The sequence below is a fragment of the Dreissena polymorpha genome, chromosome 16, assembly GCF_020536995.1.
Source record: "Dreissena polymorpha isolate Duluth1 chromosome 16, UMN_Dpol_1.0, whole genome shotgun sequence".
Lineage (NCBI taxonomy): Eukaryota > Metazoa > Mollusca > Bivalvia > Myida > Dreissenidae > Dreissena > Dreissena polymorpha.
Window position 1 is genome coordinate 44687972 of NC_068370.1, and position 23526 is coordinate 44711497.

Consider the following 23526-nt stretch of genomic DNA (forward strand, 5'->3'; position numbering starts at 1 on the left):
AAGTACAATGTTGTTTGTTCTCGTTAATAACGTAACACGTACATTGTTTGGGTGTTTATACCCCAAGTAAGTAACATTGTTACACAAATGTCGTTTTTCATCATGATATTAACATTGGTAAATAAATCGTGGGATAACAATATATTTGAATAATCGACATTTAAATAGTTCTTTATACAGGCAGAACCTTTTAAACCTAGATGCCCGAAAATTACCTTTCTAGATCAAATACGAACGATACAAATAATTAATTAATTAATAAAGACGAAACAACATATTTATCTCACTACTGTAAATTGCCTGAAATAAATAATTAAGTGAAATGGTATGCCGTATACCATTTTTACATAACATTAACTACGTATCCGGTTACATTATTTGACAAATCTGGTCAGCATAAACAAATGCCTTAACCATTAGTGTCTTGGCATTTTCTTAAAATACTTTAGGGCTAATAGTGCGCTGTTGTCCGGCTCGAAGAGGTATAAATACCTGATTTTTTTGCATTGGCCGATTTATAGCAGCGAAGTTTTATTCACAGTTGCTTTTATTAGTTGTGTTTTTGAGATGTGCTGTGTTTAGCATTTTTGAGATGTGCTAGAGATAAAGGTAGTCACGACATTAGGAAGTGTTTCCATCTTGTGCTGCAGACGATAAGATTAAAGATTGTTTTCCAATTTTTTCTCAAATCCAGACACATGTTTTGCATTAAACGAATTTACTCATTTCTTCTATACTATTGTTTATATTAAGAATCAATTTTTATAAATTTATTAAAAATTTACAAATAAAATGTAAAAATTTGTTAACATAATCGTAAAAGCATAAAATACCATGTAGATATTATGTATACATAACGAAGTTTCTTTAAATAAGATCTTGGTTAATTGTTATAATCCCAGGTACCTTATAGCCCTACCATTAGTAAACAGCCAACCGTAAACGAACATGTTGAGATCGAAATCGAAGCTTAACCTGCGTGTTTACAAGCATATGAAAACCTGAAGCGCATGTCAGATTTTATTTCAATATAACGTTATCATGGTCTGATAATCACTATTGTGTTTCAATTTTGGGTAACATAATATTTGAGTTTAACAATCTATGCAGCCGCGAAGAATTCATAAATACGCGATCAGTCTAATTTATTTAAATTCTTTAAAATAAATATAGCAGTTCATGGAATAAAATACAATGTGGAATAATAATTAAGTACATCGGTAAGTACTTTTACAAAATGATAATAAGGTGAACATAAGTACCATAATATGTATGAACATAACAATATTGAAATTCCCTCAGCAACGCACCGGAATTCTATGAGGGAATATCCTTTGATATTCCCTTTTTTCGTTGCAAAATGAAGAAAAACAGGTGTTTTTTCTCACTTTTATTGCACACAAATTTAACCTTGAATCAAAATGCATGAACAGGAATTATCAAACTTGTATATTTCCTAAAAAAGTGCGTAAATTTACTAACATTTTTAATGCAAAAAAAACACATTTGACATCAACTAAGAAATTACTCGTAAATTTACGAACATTTTAAGGGAGAAAAATCAGTAGTTTTATTCATTGCTTGTCACCATGTGGAATAAATTTATGAACTTCATTTTTTAAAGAAATATATGATTAACATTTTCAGACATAATTGGTAAATTCATATTCTTAGCAATACCATACTTCGTAAATTTACGAACTATTAAAACTTTTCAGAAATACTTTATCAATTCATATATTATCAACCAAATCTTACTTCGTAAATTTACGCACTAGTAACAATTTTCCGAAATATGAGGTCAATTCATATTTTCTTAACAAAACCATACTTCGTAAATTTACGCACTATTATATATTTTCAGAAATACTTTGTAAATTCATAGATTCTTAACCAAAAAATACTTCGTAAATTTACGCACTATTAAAAAAAAAACAGTCATAGATTCTTAACAAAACCATACTTCGTAAATTTACGCACTATTAAAAACTTTCAGAAATACTTGGTAAATTCATAGATTCTGAACAAAAACATACTTCGTAAATTTACGCACTATTAAAAACTTTCAGAAATACTTGGTGAATTCATAGATTCATAACAAAACATACTTCGTAAATTTACGCACTATTAAAAACTTTCAGAAATACTTGGTGAATTCATAGATTCTTAACAAAACATACTTCGTAAATTTACGCACTATTAAAAAAATTCAGTATTTGGTGAATTCATAGATTCTTAACAAAAACATACTTCGTAAATTTACGCACTATTTACCCTTTTCAGAAATACTTGGTAAATTCATATTCTTCTACATAAAACCATACTTCGTAAATTTACGCACTATTAAAAATTTTCAGACATAATTGGTTAATTTATATTCTTAACAAAACCATACTTCTTAAATTTACGAACTAGTAAAACTTTTCAGAATTACTTTGTCAATTCATAGATTCTTAACCAAAAAATACTTCGTAAATTTACGCACTATTAAAAAAAAAACAGTTATAGATTCTTAACAAAACCATACTTCGTAAATTTACGCACTATTAAAAACTTTCAGAAATACTTGGTAAATTCATAGATTCTGAACAAAAACATACTTCGTAAATTTACGCACTATTAAAAACTTTCAGAAATACTTGGTGAATTCATAGATTCTTAACAAAACCATACTTCGTAAATTTACGCACTATTAAAAACTTTCAGAAATACTTGGTAAATTCATAGATTCTGAACAAAAACATACTTCGTAAATTTACGCACTATTAAAAAATTTCAGAAATACTTGGTGAATACATAGATTCTTAACAAAACATACCTCGTAAATTTACGCACTATTAAAAAATTTCAGTATTTGGTGAATTCATAGATTCTTAACAAAAACATACTTCGTAAATTTACGCACTATTTAACCTTTTCAGAAATACTTGGTAAATTCATATTCTTCTACATAAAACCATACTTCGTAAATTTACGCACTATTAAAACTTTTCAGACATAATTGGTAAATTCATATTCTTAATAATACCATACTTCGTAAATTTACGAACTAGTAAAACTTTTCAGAAATACTTTGTCAATTCATATATCCTTAACAAAACCATTCTTTGTAAATTTACGCACTACTATTTTTTTTCAGAATTACTTCATCAATTCATATATTCTCAGGAAAACCTTACTTCGTAAATTTACGCACTATTAACAATTTTCAGAAATACCAGGTCAATTCATATATTCTTAACAAAACCATATTTCGTAAATTTATGCACTACCGTAAATTTGCAGCCATAAGTCGACCTAAAAACGCTGCCAAAATTGACTTTAAAAGTCAAGTCGACTTATGGATGAGGTACTAAATAAAAAAAATAAAAAACATATTTCTGTGCCATTTTTTTTTTAAGTAATAAATCTCTGAAGCGAAGGAATGATGACTGTTTACGGTAAGGCCGACTCGTCTTTTACTTAAATGTCCGCCGATAACAAAATACTCATATTTACATTGGTTTTCAAATCATTAATCTTCGTAATAATTCCAAATAAAAACATGTTTAAATAACTTCGAAAATATTAAACGTTTGTGACATACCGTAAAGTGGTGAAAATTATACATAGCAATTTGTCTATTGATACATTGCCTGTTGTCTGCTAAGAACAATAGTTAATCGACTGCTGACACTTGTTCCCATTTAAAGTTAATCCGTGTAAATACAAACTGTCAACAATTGCAGGTGTCTTTATGCCACCAATTATCGCTTCTCGGCCTTTGACTAAGATCAAAGTGTAAAGAGTAGTGTTGGCATCCTTTCGATCATTTGTCTTTATTGCGTCACGCCTAAAATAGTTATCCGTTAATGATATGCACAACGGTTCTGCTACAAACTACTTCTGACCAATCAAAAATAATTACTTGATCGTTAGATACGCCTTTAACCAATCGCTATTGTTCAACTTCACATGATATATTTTTTGATTGGATGAAGGTGTGGTTTCGTTGATTTATTCACAACTGTCCCACAGTTAATGCGTAATCGTTTCGTAAATAAATAGATCTTATCTGAGTGAAGATTTCATTCATTGTTTGATTATAATAATATTACGCACTCACCCTGGATTATTAAAACGTGTAATTGGACATATCAAATACACAATTGCTTTGGATCATCTGCTTAGTATTATCAGATAAGACGTTGTTCCAGAATGCAGAAAATATTCCTCAGGTATCTCGTGATTTACGAATATGTATATAACAGTCAAATAGCGAGCGATGCGAGTGTTGGTAAATTCACGTGTTTCACGCATAATGGCGAAAGCGTTGTTGATTATTTGAGAGCAAGTTACAATTATTTTGACCATATAACGAATTTCTGCGTTCAAGATTTTACCGAATTTTCACATACTAACATTTGAGTACAAAAATATCTGCTCATAATATAAACACTGAAAGTTATTACGTTAAATGGGATACTAATTTTGATTTGTGAAATATATATTAAGTTCTAAATAATCAATGATATGTAATTATGATTTTGAACGATAAAATATATTTTTCGTGATAATAAATCATTGAAACGCTGAATGTTTCGTTTAAAATATATTCTTATTATTAATATCCCAAAAAATGTCAACTGCCGTTACAGGAGCCCTCAGAACCATGACTAAAACATGTCCGAGATATTGAGGAAATTTACCCCCCGACTTATGGCAGAGTCAAGGCAAAAAACCAAGTTTTTCTAGCCACATTATACCCATCGACTTATGGCCGAGGTAGACTTATGGCCGCGAATGTACGGTATTATATTTTTTCAGAAATACCCCGTACTTTGTCAATTCATTTATTCTCAAAAAAATCATATTTCGTAAATTTATGCTGCATTAAAAATTTTCAGAAATACAAAGTCATGTACTTGGTCAGTTCATATATTCTTAACATACGTCGTACATTTACACACTATTATATATTTTCAGAAATACTCGGTACTTGGCAAATTCATAGCAAAACCAGACTTCCTAAATTTACGCATTATTAAACAATTTCAGAAATACTCGGTGAATTCATAGATTCTTAACAAAACCAGACTTCGTATATTTACGCACTTAAAAAAAAACAGAAATACTTGTTTAATTCATAGATTCTTAACATAACCATACTTCGTAAATTTACGCACTATAATTTTTTTTCAGAAATACTTGATAAATTCATAGATGTCATCATTGTTGGTATTTGTACGAACATTTTCAGGGAAAATGTCTTTTTTTTGCATTAACAATCAACATTTTTGATATTTCGTATTAATACGAACTATTATTAACTGTCATCTTTGTTCGTATTAAAACGAACATTTTCACAAACAAAGTCATTTTTTGTGTTAAAAATCAACATTTTTGATACTTGTATTAATACAGCTATTATAAATTGTCATCATTGGTATTCATACAAACATTTCCAGGGATAAAAAGTTTTGTCACTAAATATAGTCAGTCGCGAGAGAGCCTAGTCTTTTTTAAGGAGAAATTTGCACAGATTTTCTACCATATTAGTGTCAGATACTGTTGGATTGTTTGTGGATTTCTTGATGAGTTCTTGAACTAGATTGTCAGGTTTTACAACAGGCAAAGTTTGCAATTTGAATTTAATGTCTGGTGCAACATGACTTTCTGACCCATCAGAGCCTTCAACATCATGCTCTTGTAGTACCTTTACTTCTGCAGCGTCGGCTTCAAAAGCTTTTTGCTGAGAAACAACTTGAAGATTCGCTTCTGATTATGCCTTTTGTTTCAAAAGAGCTGCTTCTTGTTGAGTATATTTCAGTTTTATCTTGGCAGATTCGGCTTCTGCTTGTTTCAATGCGATGAGTTCACTTCTACGGCTAGAGGATCTCGAACTGTGTGTCTTCACACCACCATGGACAGAGTTTGGCTTCATGCTGGATATGACTTTTTTAAATATTGATTGTTTATTTTGGTCAATCTTTTCCAGCGCATGTAACTTTGCTTCTTCCTGTAGCGACATGTCTGTAGTGAGAGCCGATAATTCTTTAAGACTCGCTTCACTTCACATTTTTTAAGTACACTTCAAATTCGTCTTTAACTTTTACGTAACTTTCATAGGTAATTGCTGTTCAATCAGGTTAATTTCACCAACATTACTCTCATAAGTTAAACTACTTACTATGCACAAACTTTCAGTCACTTTGCGCCATGAAGCAGAACAGCGCTTCCTAAAGTCATCAATTCTCTCTTCATAAAGAGCCCTTCCTTTTGCAGAAAACGGACGTACATGCCGTGTTGACATACAATAAACTTTCTTAAGCCGGTTGAAATACAGATGAGACTTTAGTGCGACAAATTTTGAACGTGGATTTTGTTCGATGTCCAGTACCAGTCATCTCCATCTGCTACTAGCAAAGTGTAGGTCAATTTACTTTTCTGTTCTGGAAACAGATAGCGGACCGATCGTGTCGAAAAAGAACACTGTATGTGGTGGTATTCAGTATTTATTCTTAGATTCAACTCAATGTATGTGGTAAATTGCTGCAATAAAACAAAATAACAGATGTTCAGTTCTGCAGTAAAGAACAATGAAAATGATGTATTGTAATAAAAAAATACTTTAAATGACTGAAAAAAAGGTAAAACGTATAGCCTATACCTAAGTTATAAACAATGACATAGTTACGAAAGCAAAGCTTTGGAAATTACCCTAACATATAGGACATATAGCCTCAACTGGGTCGAAAGGGTAGGTACGACGTAATTTGGGTACGAATAGCATTTACTGCAAAAACCTGAATGAATGAATATACCTCATAAATAATTACTGCCTTAACAAAATAAAAGTTATATAGCATTGATAACATGTGGAAACTTAAACCATGCGGGGCTATTAACCGGTATAAACGTCTTAAGAAAATGCCGAAATAGCAATATCGGCAAACGCCTCGATTTAAAATTCGTAGGTGAACAAACACTGATATATCCAAGGGAAGTAAGCAGCGCAATATTATACGGTTACATATAATCGATATAGCCAGCACACAGGTTTTGTTAAAAATGTATACAAATTGCTAGAATAATTAGTTTGTTTCTCATTGATTGTGTTTTGTTGTTTGACAATACATTTTTAAAAGGATAAAAAAACAAAACAAAGAAATGACATAGAAAAACAAATTTTGCTTTCGTGTTCGCTGGGTCGTCTGCACTGAGGAAGGTATAGCGTCCATGACCTTAATTTATGGAAGACATAGTTGTAAATATCTTTGATCTTCATCAGTGTTTTTGCCAAAAATTATATACATGTACTTAAATTAGTATTGAATTCAGTATTTATTAAGATGGCTGGTCTTCTGATAAACAAGAATTGTAATCAGGCCTTCTTGTTTAAATTAATCATGTTAAAATTGCCAGAAACCAGCTTTTTATGGCTTTGTACTTTTAAATAAAATCTACCAATTAATCGCTTCTTACAAATACTGTTTGAAATTAGCAGGAAATGATTTTCAGTGCGCAAATATTATGATTATGCATTAAATAAGTGCAAGACATATATTGAAGTATAAAGAATAGGCAATAAATATATATTGCTCCATTTTTTCTATCAATAATGAATAGGCAATAAATAGTGCTCGATTTATTTCTATTTAAACAGGGGCGTAGATAATGGGGGGGGGGCAGGGGGGCGGCCGCCCCCCCCCCTAATATTTCGGCTAGTCATCGTTATATAAATAAACGTAAAATCCCCCAAAAATCGCCGCCCCAAAACCAGTATTTTTGTAATCACGCGCCGTCAGTGCAGAAGCCATGTGTCCCCTCTCCGTCTGCTCTGAGGTTGCCAATAGTGATGTGTCATTATCCCTTGTTAGGTGTCATAAACTAGGGGCCGTGGTAAATGTCATTGCGTTAATTGTTTTATTGTTCTTTTCCGTGATTGCACTGTCGGTGTTTTGATTAGAGACAGGCGATTCTTTTAATTTAAATTGATCGCTTTAATTCAAAGGTAACTGCCACTTAAAACAATTTTGAGTAAATATACGCGTGAAAAACAGTAATTAGAAAATATGTTTGTTCTCTAAGTATATCAGTTATTATTTGATTAGACATCATTGAAACAATATCATATATGTAATTGTTTAATGTTCAAAATGAGTATTCCTAATCAGCCTCGAAATTTTGAGTTTCCTAAGCGTACATTCGGGAAGAAAAAGCCAGAACAGCGTTCATTCCAATCTTGTTGGTTTGATTCCTTCACATGGCTCCACTACGATGAGGTATGTATATAAGTATTAAATTTTAATTTGCGATTGTTCTTATCTTTTATGAACCTAACGTTGATCTAAATACAAACGAAATTTAGAAAAAAAAGACACAACATACAAAAAATACTCGTATTGTAAAAAAAATTGTTGCTTAATAATGCTTCTTATTATTATCATTAATATTTAACACAAAATTTATTACAATGTTATTCTAATCAGAGCCGGGACCTTGCGTTCTGCCATCTCTGCATGGCGACCAAGAAGTTGGGCAAGATCGGCAACACGAAGGTGGACGGCAGCTTCATCAGTGACGGCTTCTTCAACTGGAAAGCGGGTACGGAGAAGTTCCGGAAGCACGACGAAAGCGAGTGCCACAAGAAGGCGGTCGAGCGACTGGTAACGCTTCCCGCCACGACGCGTGACGTGGAAGAGGTGCTGTCAGCGGGGCACGCTAAGGAGAAGGCCGACAAACGGAAGCAGCTGCTGCAAATCCTACGCAGCATACGGTTCCTCGCATGCTCGAAATGTGGATACATTATTTACTAATCATGTCATATTGTATTGGTTGTTGTGTATTTTCATGTGGACGAATGTCAAACGAACCTCTTTATGTTCCCAGTACAGAAACTGGACCGGCCCCCCCCCCCCCCCAATGTTGGGAGGTTATCTACGCCCCTGATTTATAATGAATTGGCAATAAATAATGCTCTATTTTTTTTATCTATAATGAATTTTCAATAAAAAGTGCTTGTCTTTTTTATATATAGTGAATTGGCAATAAATCGTACTAAACATTTTTCTGTTACAATGGATTGGCAATAAAGAGTACTCAATGTATTTTCTTTCTCAAATAAAGTGTACAGACATCGGGACTAAATAATGAGTTGACAACATATAGGGTTAGGGCTTTCACTGAAGAAACCAATTTATTGCTTATTCGTTAAATGAATTGGTAAAAATGCTAATGAATTGGATTTCTCTGATTTATTACCAATTTATTGACAATTTTGGTACAATTTGCTTAAGATTTTTTTTGTTTGGGATAGTGTTTATTTCTCTCAAGTTACAATTCTCAGCTCGTTTTTTTGTTTGAGTACAATTGCAAAAACACAACAACTCAGCTTTGTTCAAATAATCAAGTATGATATAAACATTACTGTGTCCGATTATTTTAACAATTACGTTCCCAATTATATGAAAAATCCGAATTTATATAACGCGACGCTGTAAACTTATTTCCATTTTTAGTAAAATATATTTGTTATTAATTATTATTTAATTGACAAATATTAAAGGCCACTAATAAAAAAAACAGTTATCAAAGGCAAATTAACATATTATAAATAACAGTGACCAAATAACAACATGAACTCACCACAGAAAGATTAAACAACGATATTTATTCGCTAGTTTATCAAGAACAGAACAGAATATTTATTTGACTTAAGCATAACAAGCTTATCGTTAATCGTTCTGTTCAGTTTATCAAGAACACTGTTTGTGTGGTATTCATGAATTAATTAAAGCGCATGAAATTGTAACGTAGCGGTTTAGCACAAATTGTTAAGATACTGTTTCTTCGAAATCACATCCTTGTATACCAAGAGTCTATGCCATAGATATGTTCTGTTCTGTTAATTATAGTACTATAACGACTGTACAATCAATTATCGCGTGACATTAACCAAGCTCGTCTAAACGATTTAAACTTCAAAAGACTCGAAGCGACTTCGATCCAAACAAACAAGACTTTAATTTATTATAGCTCAATAAACCCTCTACTGCCATCTACTAACCTGCCACTTACTACTTATACTCAATCAACTCACTCACTACTACACTCACTCACTCACCTCACTCACTCACTCACTACTCACTCACTCCTCACTCACTCACTCACTCACTCACTCACTCACTCACTCACTCAAACTCACTCAACTCACTCACTCACTCACTCACTCACTCACTCACTCAACTCACTCACTCACTCACTCACTCACTCACTCACTCACTCACTCACTCACTCACTCACTCACCTCACTCACTCACTCACTCACTCACTCACTCACTCACTCACTCACTCACTCACTCACTCACTCACTCACTCACTCACTCACTCACTCACTCACTCGTATTCATATCACCTACCTTAATCCCACTCTTACCACTCTTATTTACACAATGATACTCACTCATTCACTGACAGAATACATGTACTATGTTTTACCATAAATGTGTTCATTGTATTATATTGGATTTTTATTGTCTCTTATAATTCAAATTTGAATGGCCATTTACAGTTGTTGTAATATATGTGTTTTTATATCTTGTATATACTATGTTGTAAATGTTAATGGATGAGACTGAAATAAAATAAAATAACAAAATGTAGTGTAGAAATTGTAACCGGGACTACGGAAGCGCTTCGAGCCATCAGAAAATATGACCCTTGCGAATCCGAGAAAAACGACCAAAAAAAATGTATGTATTACAATAAAAGCAAATGGTACTTCGTGGAGACTTTGAGTCAATCGGAAATTCGAGCGAATTGATTACAAGCCAACGAGATTCGACTTCAATTCTTTAATTTTGTTTATTCGCATCGAGTATTGTATCTGTTTATCAAACATTAAAGTTTAGTTAAATCTATATATCTTGTATGACGGATAATTCGGGAAGACATGCAGTTTTATGAGGGCCATAAATAATCAAAGTTCGCAAGCTATTACAATTTTGGGTCCGAGTTCCTTAAGAACTCCACATGCCTCCTATCCACAAAAAGTGGCGCACGCACAAAGTGAGCTGATAACATCGATGATGTCTCGTGATCTTGGCAACGGAGTGTTATTTAATTCTTTTGACACAATCTCTTAATGTTTTGTGTCTCCAACTTATTTTTTTTTATAGAATGTGACCACCTGAAATATGTTCACATCTTTTCTTAAATAACTTATCAAAATAATCTAACTAAATAATCTTTAACATTTTTCATTTCATAGATCACAGTTTGAATACTTTTTTAAAAATATTAAAACTTATATACCTTGATTGTTTTATATGATATTATTTACAACCGATATTGAATATAATGTAAGTGGCTGAAATGTGTGTATATTAAGACTTGGACAGTTTACTGTTCTTAACCTGAACAGATAATATCTGCAATCAACTTATAACTGCAAATATTGAGTAATACAAACAAAAAAATACAAATGTACATGCAAACTTGTTCACACTTCGTTTAGTTGTCGATTGTTTCCTATTTAAGTGTGGGAATATTTTATATCTAAATTAAGTTAATTAACCTGTAAGTAATGTTTGACCGTGATACAGATACGTCCACTTGTAAAACCAACGGTTTTTATCTGTGGTTTGACAACTTCACATTTTTTCTGTTAAAATGAAATTTATTTGACGTGCGCCTTCCAATGAAGGTGCATTATATATATAATAGAAAATTTGGAAGATTTCCACTGTATATCGAGAGTTATATTAGAATGATTAAAAACGTTTTGACACTTTACTTGGTTTAACATGAAAATAGTATTTTAAACACCATTTAAATGATCAGTTGAATAACATTACTGTTAACCATTCTCGTACAAACTGGGCCTCACTGGTAATATCCTCACTCGGTTAAGATAGAAACATTCATCCCGAAGCTAGCCCAAGTCTCACTATTGCCGGTAGAGCTCCGGTCCATCCCGGTTTGCTAACGCCGGTCGACCGGCGAGAAGCGGGATTATTTGTAGATTTTTTTTAACGCGATCACACTATTTCCCGGTGCCGCCCAGGTTGAAGCAGGTCAGCAACCCGGCAGAGTCCCGGTCAACCCAGGACTAGCTACAGTTTATCCCGGTGAAGCCCCGGCAGAGCCCCAGTTGTCGTCGGTAATGCCCGGGGGGAGCCCCGGTGAAAGCCGGCAGCGTTCATGCAGAGCCCCGGTATACCGTAACTCCACCGACACTCACCGGGGCTATACCGGCATCATACCCTGGCAGAGCTACGGTAACGCCCCGGTTTAACCACGGTCGTCGCCGGTAATGCCCAGGCGGAGCCCCGGTGAATGCCGGTGGCGTCCTGGCATGGCGCCGGTTCACCGATGTACCGTAGCTTTATCGGGACTCTGTCGGCATTCACCGGGGCTCCACCGGGGTAAAACCGGCGACAACCGGGGCGTTGCAGTAGCTCTGCGGGGGTCTGTATGGGCCCCGGTGGAGCTACGTTGCCGTCCCGGTTGTTCCCGGTGCCGTCCCGGTTTTTTTCAAATACTTTAATACTTTACCGATGAAGCCCCGTTTGTTCCCTGCTCATACCAGTCGTCCCCGGTGAAGCCCCGGTTCATCCCGGTAGAGCCCGGATCACGCACCGGGGCTCAGCCGGCATCATAGTGAGACTGGGCCTTAAGAAATCGACTTCGCAATATCTATATTAGCAATGTTTTGCTAATTAAAATTTACGTGGTGGTCGGGAATTTTTCTGGCTGGGTTACACAGATATATATTTGCAAAATACCTTTATTGTCCCACAATTAAATATGGAAATTGGTCGGAAATATATTGTTCAATATCGAATCCCGGACAATCGCTCCTATGCTAAATTTGACAGGGCGGACAGTCGCTCCTACGATGTTTTGACAGGGCGGACAGTTTATGTTATTATGCCCATGCATACCCAGGAAACATTCGTTGCGTAAAAAATATACACAAAAACATCACGAATAAATAGAGACTGCACGACTTTGTTAAATATTTATGAATTTATATAAAAGGTGTAAATCTTGTGAGCTATTATATTCCGAAAGATCACCAATAATGTCCTTTCGTATGTGGTCGACTTTGGCGTATCATTCGTATGAGAGGGGATAATACAAAAATTAAACTTAATTATAACTGAGTGTCAAATATATCGAGGTATTATTTGATTAACGTCTTGACATCATAAAATTGTATTTTCCTGCACAAAACAAAAACACATTTCGAGTGTATATATAAAACGAATCACCATACAAAACAATCTTTAAAGAATCTGATTTTCTGACCTAGTTTTGAGTTATTTCACACGCGCTGTTTTTTTTAGATATTTCACACGCGCTGTAAACGGTTTGTTAAATTTTACAGAAAGGTTAGTAATAAATTGTTTATCTAAACACTTTTTTTCTAGGTTTATCCCGCTTTTATTGTTACCGATATGTATAATAAAAATAAACAGCGGATTTCCTTTTATGTTTAGCTATTCCAGAACTTATAATAAATATATGAAAATAGCATCTCCATTCTGTATAGATAATTGATATGACTACATTTTTTAAATAACTCTTAATACATGATTATTTACAGTTTACGTTCTCAAAATCATGATGCTTTTCCTTCGATATTTTTACAGCAGAAATGTACCTGTTAAAATGTAACATATCTCATGCAAAGAATCTTTATATTGTTTATTTCTTAAACGATAGGCGTTACTGCTTAAGTTGAATAAATATTTTGGTTTGGTGATTTGGAAATGTAATTCACGCTTCCTTTTGAACTTGCGTAAAATATGTTTTGCAATAAACAGAAGCTTTTTTTTATTGAATTATCATGTCTAGTGTGGAAATTAAACACCTTACATCAAGTATACAATAACGTTCATATACTGTCTCTCTATTCTCTTTTTTTTTACTTTAAATTACTGAATGTAAAATAATTGATACATTTATTTGAAACAGCACAACTCAAAATATAATGCATATGTTTAAATCTGTTAACGGATCTAAATGCAGTCTGTAATATACTGTTCATTATCTCAATACATATTTTACTTATAATTATTATCGATCTTGTATTTCTGATTACTTTCTATGAATTTGGTTCAGTGCGAAGTAGTAAACAAGCTATTAGAATCTTAGATCACAGTTCCTTTAGAACTCCACATGCCGCCTATCCACAAAAAGTGGCGCACGCATAAAGTGAACTGATAACATCAATGATGTCTCGTGATCTTGGCAACGGGGTGTAATTTAGTTCCTTTGTCAAAGCCTTTTGTGTTTTGTAACTCCAATAAGATATTTATTTCCCCATTTTACAATTCTTAACTAGTCGTTTTCGTTACATTATTTAAATCGCAAAATTAAACACGATTCATGCTTAATGTCAGTCATTATTGAACATGTGTTTGTAAGCGTTTAAACAGTTATATCCGTTATATGGTATATACATGTACTCGTTCTAAATTGTATTTCATTTGTGCTTTTTGCGAAAAAAATAATTATGACTGGGGCGGGTCCATTTAATGTTTCTATTAATTTCAATTAATTATAAAGTTTTTTTCTTTTTAGGAGTAGATCTCAAATGTTTTAAACACTGCAGGATAACACTAATTTTCATTGCGGTTATAAACAATTCGAAACAAATAATTACTTTCGTATATCAATGATATTTCCATACGCATGAAAGCATATGGCAAAATGACATACTTATAATTGGGCCTAATCTCAGGTACAAGCTATCAATACATATTTAAGGAATGTGGTTTAGTGCGGGTTATATAAAGTAAAAGCGCGCATACTATTATTATCCTTGACCCGAGTTGCCTTACATCTCAACCGACAACCCACTAATTAGGTTGCACACAATCTATAAAGCTAAAAAGGTTCATGGCTTACTATCTTTGGAACATTACGTTATTAAATAATAATGATATTTTAACAATTTTATTGTTTTGAACATCCAGACAGTATTTTGTTCTTTCTCTAATGATGATGATGATGATGATGATGATGATTATGATGATGATGATGATGATGATCTGGATGTTCAAAACAATGATGATGATGATGATCATCATCATCATCATCATCATCATCATCATCATCATCATCATCATCATCATCATCTTCTTCTTCTTCTTCTTCTTCTTCTTCTTCTTCATCATCATCATCATCATCATCATCACTTGGGAAAAAAATAAGAACGGAAGTCTTGGGTAATAAGAAAACCCGCATCTTACAGAAAATAAGATCCATATAAACAAAGCTATGTACTGACACGTCTCTTACTAAGAAACTATTATCTTGTTCATAGTTAACCGTTGTTTAGTAATGAATATCACCAGGGAAAGTGCATTTGATTTTCAAACTGTTATATATATTGTCTTACATGTAAAAAATAATTATTATGATCCAATTTAACTAATCATGTATCTAGTTGTTCAAAAATAACTATGTTATTTCTAATTAATTAATTTCGCTTAATCTGTGTTTTTTTCCATATATCAAGATTTTCAATTATTCAAATGCATCATCTGTATATGAAAGTCGATGAAAACTTCAGTTCATTATAGATAAAAAAATAGAGCATTATTTATTGCCAATTCATTATAAATAGAAATAAATCGAGCACTATTTATTGCCTATTCATTATAGATAGAAAAAAATGGAGTAATATATATGTATTGCCTATTCTTTATACTTCAATATATGTCTTGCACTTATTTAATGCATAATCATAATATTTGCGCACTGAAAATCATTTCCTGCTAATTTCAAACATTATTTGTATGAAGCGATTAATTGGTAGATTTTATTTAAAAGTACAAAGCCATAAAAAGCTGGTTTCTGGCAATTTTAACATGATTAATTTATACAAGAAGGCCTGATTACAATTCTTGTTTATCAGAAGACCAGTCATCTTCATAAATACTGAATTCAATACTAATTTAAGTACATGTATATAATTTTTGTCAAAAAAAATGATGAAGATCAAAGATATTTACAATTATGTCTTCCATAATTTAAGATCATGGACGCTATACCTTCCTCAGTGCAGACGACCCAGCGAACACGAAAGCAAAATTTGTTTTTCTATGTAAATGAACATTTCTTTGTTTTGTTTTTTATCCTTTTAAAAATGTATTGTCAAACAACAAAACACAATCAATGAGAAACAAACTAATCATTCTAGCAATTTGTATACATTTTTAACAAAACCTGTGTGCTGGCTATATCGATCATATGTAACCGTATAATATTGCGCTGCTTACTTCCATTGGATATATCAGTGTTTGTTCACCTACGAATTTTAAATCGAGGCGTTTGCCGATATTGCTATTTCGGCATTTTCTTAAGACGTTTATACCGGTTAATAGCCCCGCATGATGTAAGTTTCCACATGTTATCAATGCTATATAACTTTTATTTTGTTAAGGCAGTAATTATTTATGAGGTATATTCATTCATTCAGGTTTTTTTCAGTAAATGCTATTCGTACCCAAATTACGTCGTACCTACCCTTTCGACCCAGTTGAGGCTATATGTCCTATATGTTAGGGTAGTTTCCAAAGCTTTGCTTTCGTAACTATGTGATTGTTTATAACTTAGGTATAGGCTATACGTTTTACCTTTTTTCAGTCATTTAAAGTATTTTTTTTTATTACAATACATCATTTTCATTGTTCTTTACTGCAGAACTGAACATCTGTTATTTTGTTTTATTGCAGCAATTTACCACATACATCGAGTTGAATCTAAGAACAAATACTGAATACCACCACATACAGTGTTCTTTTTCGACATGATCGGTCCGCTATCTGTTTCCAGAACAGAAAAGTAAATTGACCTACACTTTGCTAGTAGCAGATGGAGATGACTGGTACTGGACAGCGAACTAAATCCACGTTCAAAATTGGTCGCACTAAAGTCTCATCTGTATTTCAACCGGCTTAAGAAAGTTTATTGTATGTCAACACGGTATGTACGTCCGTTTTCTGCAAAAGGAAGGGCTCTTTATGAAGAGAGAATTGATGACTTTAGGAAGCGCTGTTCTGCTTCATGGCGCAAAGTGACTGAAAGTTTGTGCATAGTAAGTCGTTTAACTTATGAGAGTAATGTTGGTGAAATAAACCTGATTGAACAGCAATTACCTATGAAAGTTACGTAAAAGTTAAAGACAAAATTTGATGTGTACTTAAAAAAATGTGAAAAGTGAAGCAAGTCTTAAAGAATTATCGGCTCTCACTACAGACGTGTCGCTACAGGAAAAAGCAAACTTACATGCGCTGGAAAAGATTGACCAAAATAAACAATCAATATTAAAAAAAGTCATATCCAGCATGAAGCCAAACTCTGTCCATGGTGGTGTGAAGACACACAGTTAGAGATCCTCTAGCCGTAGGAGTGAACTCATCGCATTGAAACAAGCAGAAGCCGAATCTGCCAAGATAAAACTGAAATATACTCAACAAGAAGCAGCTCTTTTGAAACAAAAGGCAGAATCAGAAGCGAATCTTCAAGTTCTTTCTCAGCAAAAAGCTTTTGAAGCCGACGCTGCAGAAGTAAAGGTACTACAAGAGCATGATGTCGAAGGCTCTGATGGGTCAGAAAGTCATGTTACAACAGACATTAAATTCAAATTGCAAACTTTGCCTGTTGTAAAACCTGACAATCTAGTTCAAGAAGTCATGAACAAATCCACAAACAATCCAACAGTATCTGACACTAATATGGGAGAAAATCTGTGCAAATTTCTCCTTAAAAAAGACTAGGCTCTCTCGCGACTGACTATATTTAGTGACAAAACTGACTTTTTATCCCTGGAAATGTTTGTTTTAATATGTAAAATGATGACAATTTATAATAGCTGTATTAATACAAGTATCAAAAATGTTGATTTTTAATGCAAAAAATGACTTTGTTTGTGAAAATGTTCGTTTTAATACGAACAAAGATGACAGTTAATAATAGTTCGTATTAATACGAAATATCAAAAATGTTGATTGTTAATGCAAAAAAAAAGACCTTTTCCCTGAAAATGTTCGTATAAATACCAACAATGATGACATTATGAATTTATCAAGTATTTCTGAAAAAAATGAATAGTGCGTTAATTTACGAAGTATGGTTATGTTAAGAATCTATGAATTAAACAAGTATTTCTGTTTTTTTTTTAAGTGCGTTAATTTACGAAGTCTGGTTTTGTTAAGAATCTATGAATTCACCAAGTATTTCTGAAATTGTTTAATAATGCGTAAATTTAGGAAGTCTTGTTTTGCTATGAATTTGCCAAGTACCGAGTATTTCTGAAAATATATTTTAATAGTGTGTAAATGTAAGACGTATGTTAAGAATATATGAACTGACCAAGTACATGACTTTGTATTTCTGAAAATTTTTAATGCAGCATAAATTTACAAAATATGATTATGTTGAGAATATATGAATTGACAAAGTACGGGGTATTTCTGAAATAATATAATAGTGCGTAAATTTACGAAGTATGGTTTTGTTAAGAATATATTATTGACCTGGTATTTCTGAAAATTGTTAATAGTGCGTAAATTTACGAAGTAAGGTTTTCCTGAGAATAAATGAATTGATGAAGTAATTCTGAAAAAAAATAGTAGTGCGTAAATTTACGAAGTATGGTTTTGTTAAGGATATATGAATTGACAAAGTATTTCTGAAAAGTTTTACTAGTTCGTAAATTTACGAAGTATGGTATTATTAAGAATATGAATTTACCAATTGTAGAAGAATATGAATTTACCAAGTATTTCTGAAAAGGTTAAATAGTGCGTAAATTTACGAAGTATGTTTTTGTTAAGAATCTATGAATTCACCAAATTAATACTGAAATTTTTTAATAGTGCGTAAATTTATGAAGTATGTTTTGTTAAGAATCTATGAATTTACCAAGTATTTCTGAAAGTTTTTAATAGTGCGTAAATTTACGAAGTATGTTTTGTTATGAATCTATGAATTCACCAAGTATTTCTGAAAGTTTTTAATAGTGCGTAAATTTACGAAGTATGTTTTTGTTCAGAATCTATGAATTTACCAAGTATTTCTGAAAGTTTTTAATAGTGCGTAAATTTACGAAGTATGGTTTTGTTAAGAATCTATGACTGTTTTTTTTTTAATAGTGCGTAAATTTACGAAGTATTTTTTGGTTAAGAATCTATGAATTTACAAAGTATTTCTGAAAATATATAATAGTGCGTAAATTTACGAAGTATGGTTTTGTTAAGATAGTGCGTAAATTTACGAAGTAAGATTTGGTTGAGAATATATGAATTGATGAAGTATTTCTGAAAAGTTTTACTAGTTCGTAAATTTACGAAGTATGGTATTGCTAAGAATATGAATTTACCAATTATGTCTGAAAATTTTTTATAGTGCGTAAATTTACGAAGTATGGTTTTATTTATGAATTTACCAATGAAAATGTTAAATAGTGCGTAAATTTACGAAGTATGGTTTTGTTAAAAGTCTGGTTTTGGTAAGAATCTATGAATTCACCAAGTATTTCTGAACATTTTTAATAGTGCGAAAATTTAAATTTACGAATAATGGTTTTGTTAATCATATATTTCTTTAAAAAAAAGAAGTTCATAAATTTATGCCACATGGTGACAAGCAATGAAAAAAACTACTGATTTTTCTCCCTTAAAATGTTCGTAAATTTACGAATAATTTCTTAGTTGATGTCAAATGTGTTCTTTTTGCATTAAAAATATTCATAAATTTACGCACTTTTTTAGGAAATATACAAGTTTGATAATTCCTGTTCATGCATTTTGATTCAAGGTTAAATTTGTGTGCAATAAAAGTGAGAAAAAAACACCTGTTTTTCTTCATTTTGCAACGAAAAAAGGGAATATCAAAGTATATTCCCTCAGAATTCCGATGCGTTCAGCACTGTTCATGATCTTTTGTCTAAAACAAAATTTATAGTTTAAAATTACAAAAGTGATAATTGTAAACAGTTTAATTAAATGTTATTTTTGTATAAACAGAATGAAGAAAAAATAATAAACGAATGGCGGGTCACCAAAGAACCGATCCGTTGGAGTTACACCTTAGTGGTTACAACCTTCCCACAGAAAGCATGTTTGAATTACGAGCGGCACTAATGAAGCGATTTGTCAAGCGTTTCTCTGACGGTCTCTCACCAGAGGCCCGACAAGCCATGCAACAAGTCATTTGTGAGGACATCGGGGAACATAAGCTCTCAAACACGTTTGATCCTGTTTACTCGATTCAACAAAGGAAGTTCGCGAAAAGGAACGTAATTGTGTCGGACGTTTTTGAAGGCAAATGATAATTAACATAAAGATTGCTTGTGCGTTGGTAGTAGTATAAAATAGGAAATATACATAGTAAACCAGGTTAACAATATACTAACATCTATTCTACAAAGTCTTATATATAGCATCAGCTACAAATTAGAAGAAATTTAACCGAGGATACACGTGATTTTATGTGCTACAGACAACGACTTTCACAAAGCATTTACTTATGTAATTGGCAAATTGTAATTTGAGTGGTTATTTTAGGACATTTGCTTGAACAACGGATGTTGAAACGATATTTGTATCATTAGACGTTGACTTTTTGTATTCATACCTTTATACCTTCAAGATAAGTATGTGGAAATTGGAGTGATTGGAGATTAAAACCAATATCTTATAATGTAATTAAATTGATTCAACGTAAGGTTTTAGATCCTGAATTTATTTGCGGCGACAGTTTAATCTAATAACCGCTAGTGGAGGTAACTGTTGATGGAAATGCGACCTCTTTGTAGAAATTCAAATGCCATAAAACATAAAATATAATTTACTGCCACTTAGATACCCAACTTCAACATACAAACCATATTATATGCGTGCTTAAAAACAACTTTGCGTTTTCTGCAGGTGTTTAACAAGTTGGGTTAAGTTTGAAAAAAATGTTTGAAATTGTAAATGTTGAAAACATTATCTTGAAAGATAACTGCGTCGAATTACGCATTTCAAAAGAATTGAAATGAAAAATAGCAATTGTATTTTACCGCTGCTAGTATGTACATAGAACTTATGAAAGGATTGGGGGCATTAAAGGAAAACACTCAATTTAACAAGGTATTTAGCGCACTCATTTAGGAAGCGAAATTAAAATACGCCAAAGTATGCATAAGGCCCACTAACGAAATAATGAATACAGGTAATAAATTTTCCAAAAGCTTACTGTGCCTTTCTTTGCTCGACATGACATACACCATTACGCGGGTATGAAACAAGACGACGTCCAAATGTAAGCAAGTGGCATGTAAAACATGCGTTTTTGATATTATTTTCATGTACAGGGCATTAGAATAGCAGACATGCATCATATTTGCACACATTGTACGGTTTTCTACATGTAAGATCGTTCGATCTAAGCTTTTCGGTGTGTTTACAGTTCTATTTTTTTCAATAATCGTTAAAGATTGTAAACCGATACTCATCTAATTTGTTCAGAATGTTTTTCCATTTATCAGAGAAACTGATTTACATCGCGAGCTAGCTCATTATCTGGTTTGTACGAACATTTATCGGAAAATGTCAGACACCGGATACTGGCGTCTGGTACCTACGGTGGCTTGGTGGTAACAATCAATATATTACGGACGCAAATGCTTTTTAAAATGAAACAAAGCTTTTTAAAAAAGTATTTTGATTAAAATTCTTTGAAATTGGTGTCAATTATAACTTTTCGGAGTTGTAAAGTTAGTTAAAGGATCCTTTGATATATATGTTAGTTGCGCGCTACTAACAGCAAAACATTACGCCAGTTGCTGATGAAAAATGACAATGGAGTGCTATAAATCAATCACTTTAGGCTTTGTTTTATAAGTATGCAATCCCAATAGTTGGACTCGAAGCCAAATTGACAAATACGATTTTAAGAGTGCATGTATTGTTTCTTATGGTAATCTTACCATCCAAAATACAAACAGACGCGTCAGTAGCGTTAATTAGTTTATTCATATTTACACTCGTTCTTTGTCTCTGAATATTCTGTTTAATCTGGCTGCGTTTGATAATAAATTGTTTAAACTAGCATGAGATGCATTTCATTTTTATTTTCTGTAGTTAATAATTTTTTAAGTTTGAACGTACCAGGTCTGACTCTATTTTATTTGTCAATGTAGTTTTCTCTGATTTAGGCAAATTAAGAACATTTCAACAAGAAGAGGTATTCATCGTCATCGCTGTCACGCAATTGGCAGAGTCGCAAGTTTCGTTCCAATCTTCCTATCTTACAGTCTGTGTTTTTAGGTTAATTGCACAGATTCGTAATTTCGTAATCGCTATTCTTAAATATCTTGAAACAATCGTCTCTAAATATAATTAATATAAATGAAAAGGTGGTTTTTATTGATTGTTATACAATAAGTACCCTTTAATAATTAATATCTTGATAACACTCTTGAGTATGAGTCGATAACTCTTTGTTTAAACAAATACACACAATTAAACACATTTATTTGGAAATAATTATACCACATAATAAAAACCATATTTATATTGTAAGTTCATCAGCTTCCCGAACCAGTTTAATGTATTATCATTTAAGGTTATCAGACCGTTTTCCAATATGGATCGTAATGTGATATTTTAACTTTTAGTTAGTTTAAACCAATATCTTACAAAACGTACATATTTGTTATAATACAACGGGTATCTACCAAGGTAAAAGTAAAAGGCTTAAATTGACGTTGATTTTCTGACACCAAGAACATTTTTTTAGAATTGAAAGTAACATTACTACTCAAAATCAACGAAAATTTCGTACAATACTTCGTAAAATAAACTTAAATAATTTAAAAGTTAGTGTTTCTTTTGGCCGTTGCCAAAATTTTAAAGCCAGATGTGGTCTGGTAAAGTAGACTTTTGTAGATACAAAATACTCGTTGTTTTTCCATTTTAATTTCCCGCAACGATAACTATTCAGACGACACAAGAACACTAACATGGTGTTCGTGCGTCGTATGAATAAGTATATTCGCGGGAAATTAAAATGGAATTAATGGTGTCACAAATAAATAAAAACAAGCATTTTGTATCTTCACAAATCTATGTAATCATACCACATCTAGCGTTGAAATTGTGGCTATTGCTATAAGGGACACTGATTGTTTAGGTGTTAACTTTATTTTACTCAATAATTTACGAAATTTTCGTTGATTTTGAGCGTTATAGAGACTTTAAGAGAGTATGTGATAATTGAAGACTCAAAAAAATCAAATAACTGCAAAGCTACCTTTGGCTTACAACTATAAGTTTTCAGGTTTTATAACAATTCGTTGAGTGTATTTAAGCTTTACCAGGCTAATTGTTAGTAATGAGATTGAAGTTCCCTGTATAATTAAGTGTTACATCGAGATGTATAAAGTCGTGTACAATGTATATGTTTTCGTTACCATATACCAACCGCGGTATTACAATATTCATGTAAACGATCAAAAGACAAGCGTAGGTCTTCCGGCGTTTC

General features: G+C 32.5%; 2 long non-coding RNA genes across 2 annotated transcripts; both read left to right on the forward strand.

Annotated features, from left to right (window-relative positions):
* Positions 1 to 1001: 1001 nt before the first annotated feature.
* LOC127862649 (uncharacterized) lies at positions 1002 to 21236 on the forward strand. Its single transcript, XR_008040717.1, has 2 exons — positions 1002 to 1220; positions 20025 to 21236. It is a non-coding gene; the product is annotated as an uncharacterized LOC127862649 (long non-coding RNA).
* LOC127862651 (uncharacterized) lies at positions 16293 to 17525 on the forward strand. The gene is made up of 2 exons (XR_008040719.1): positions 16293 to 16390; positions 16731 to 17525. It is a non-coding gene; the product is annotated as an uncharacterized LOC127862651 (long non-coding RNA).
* Positions 21237 to 23526: the final 2290 nt, after the last annotated feature.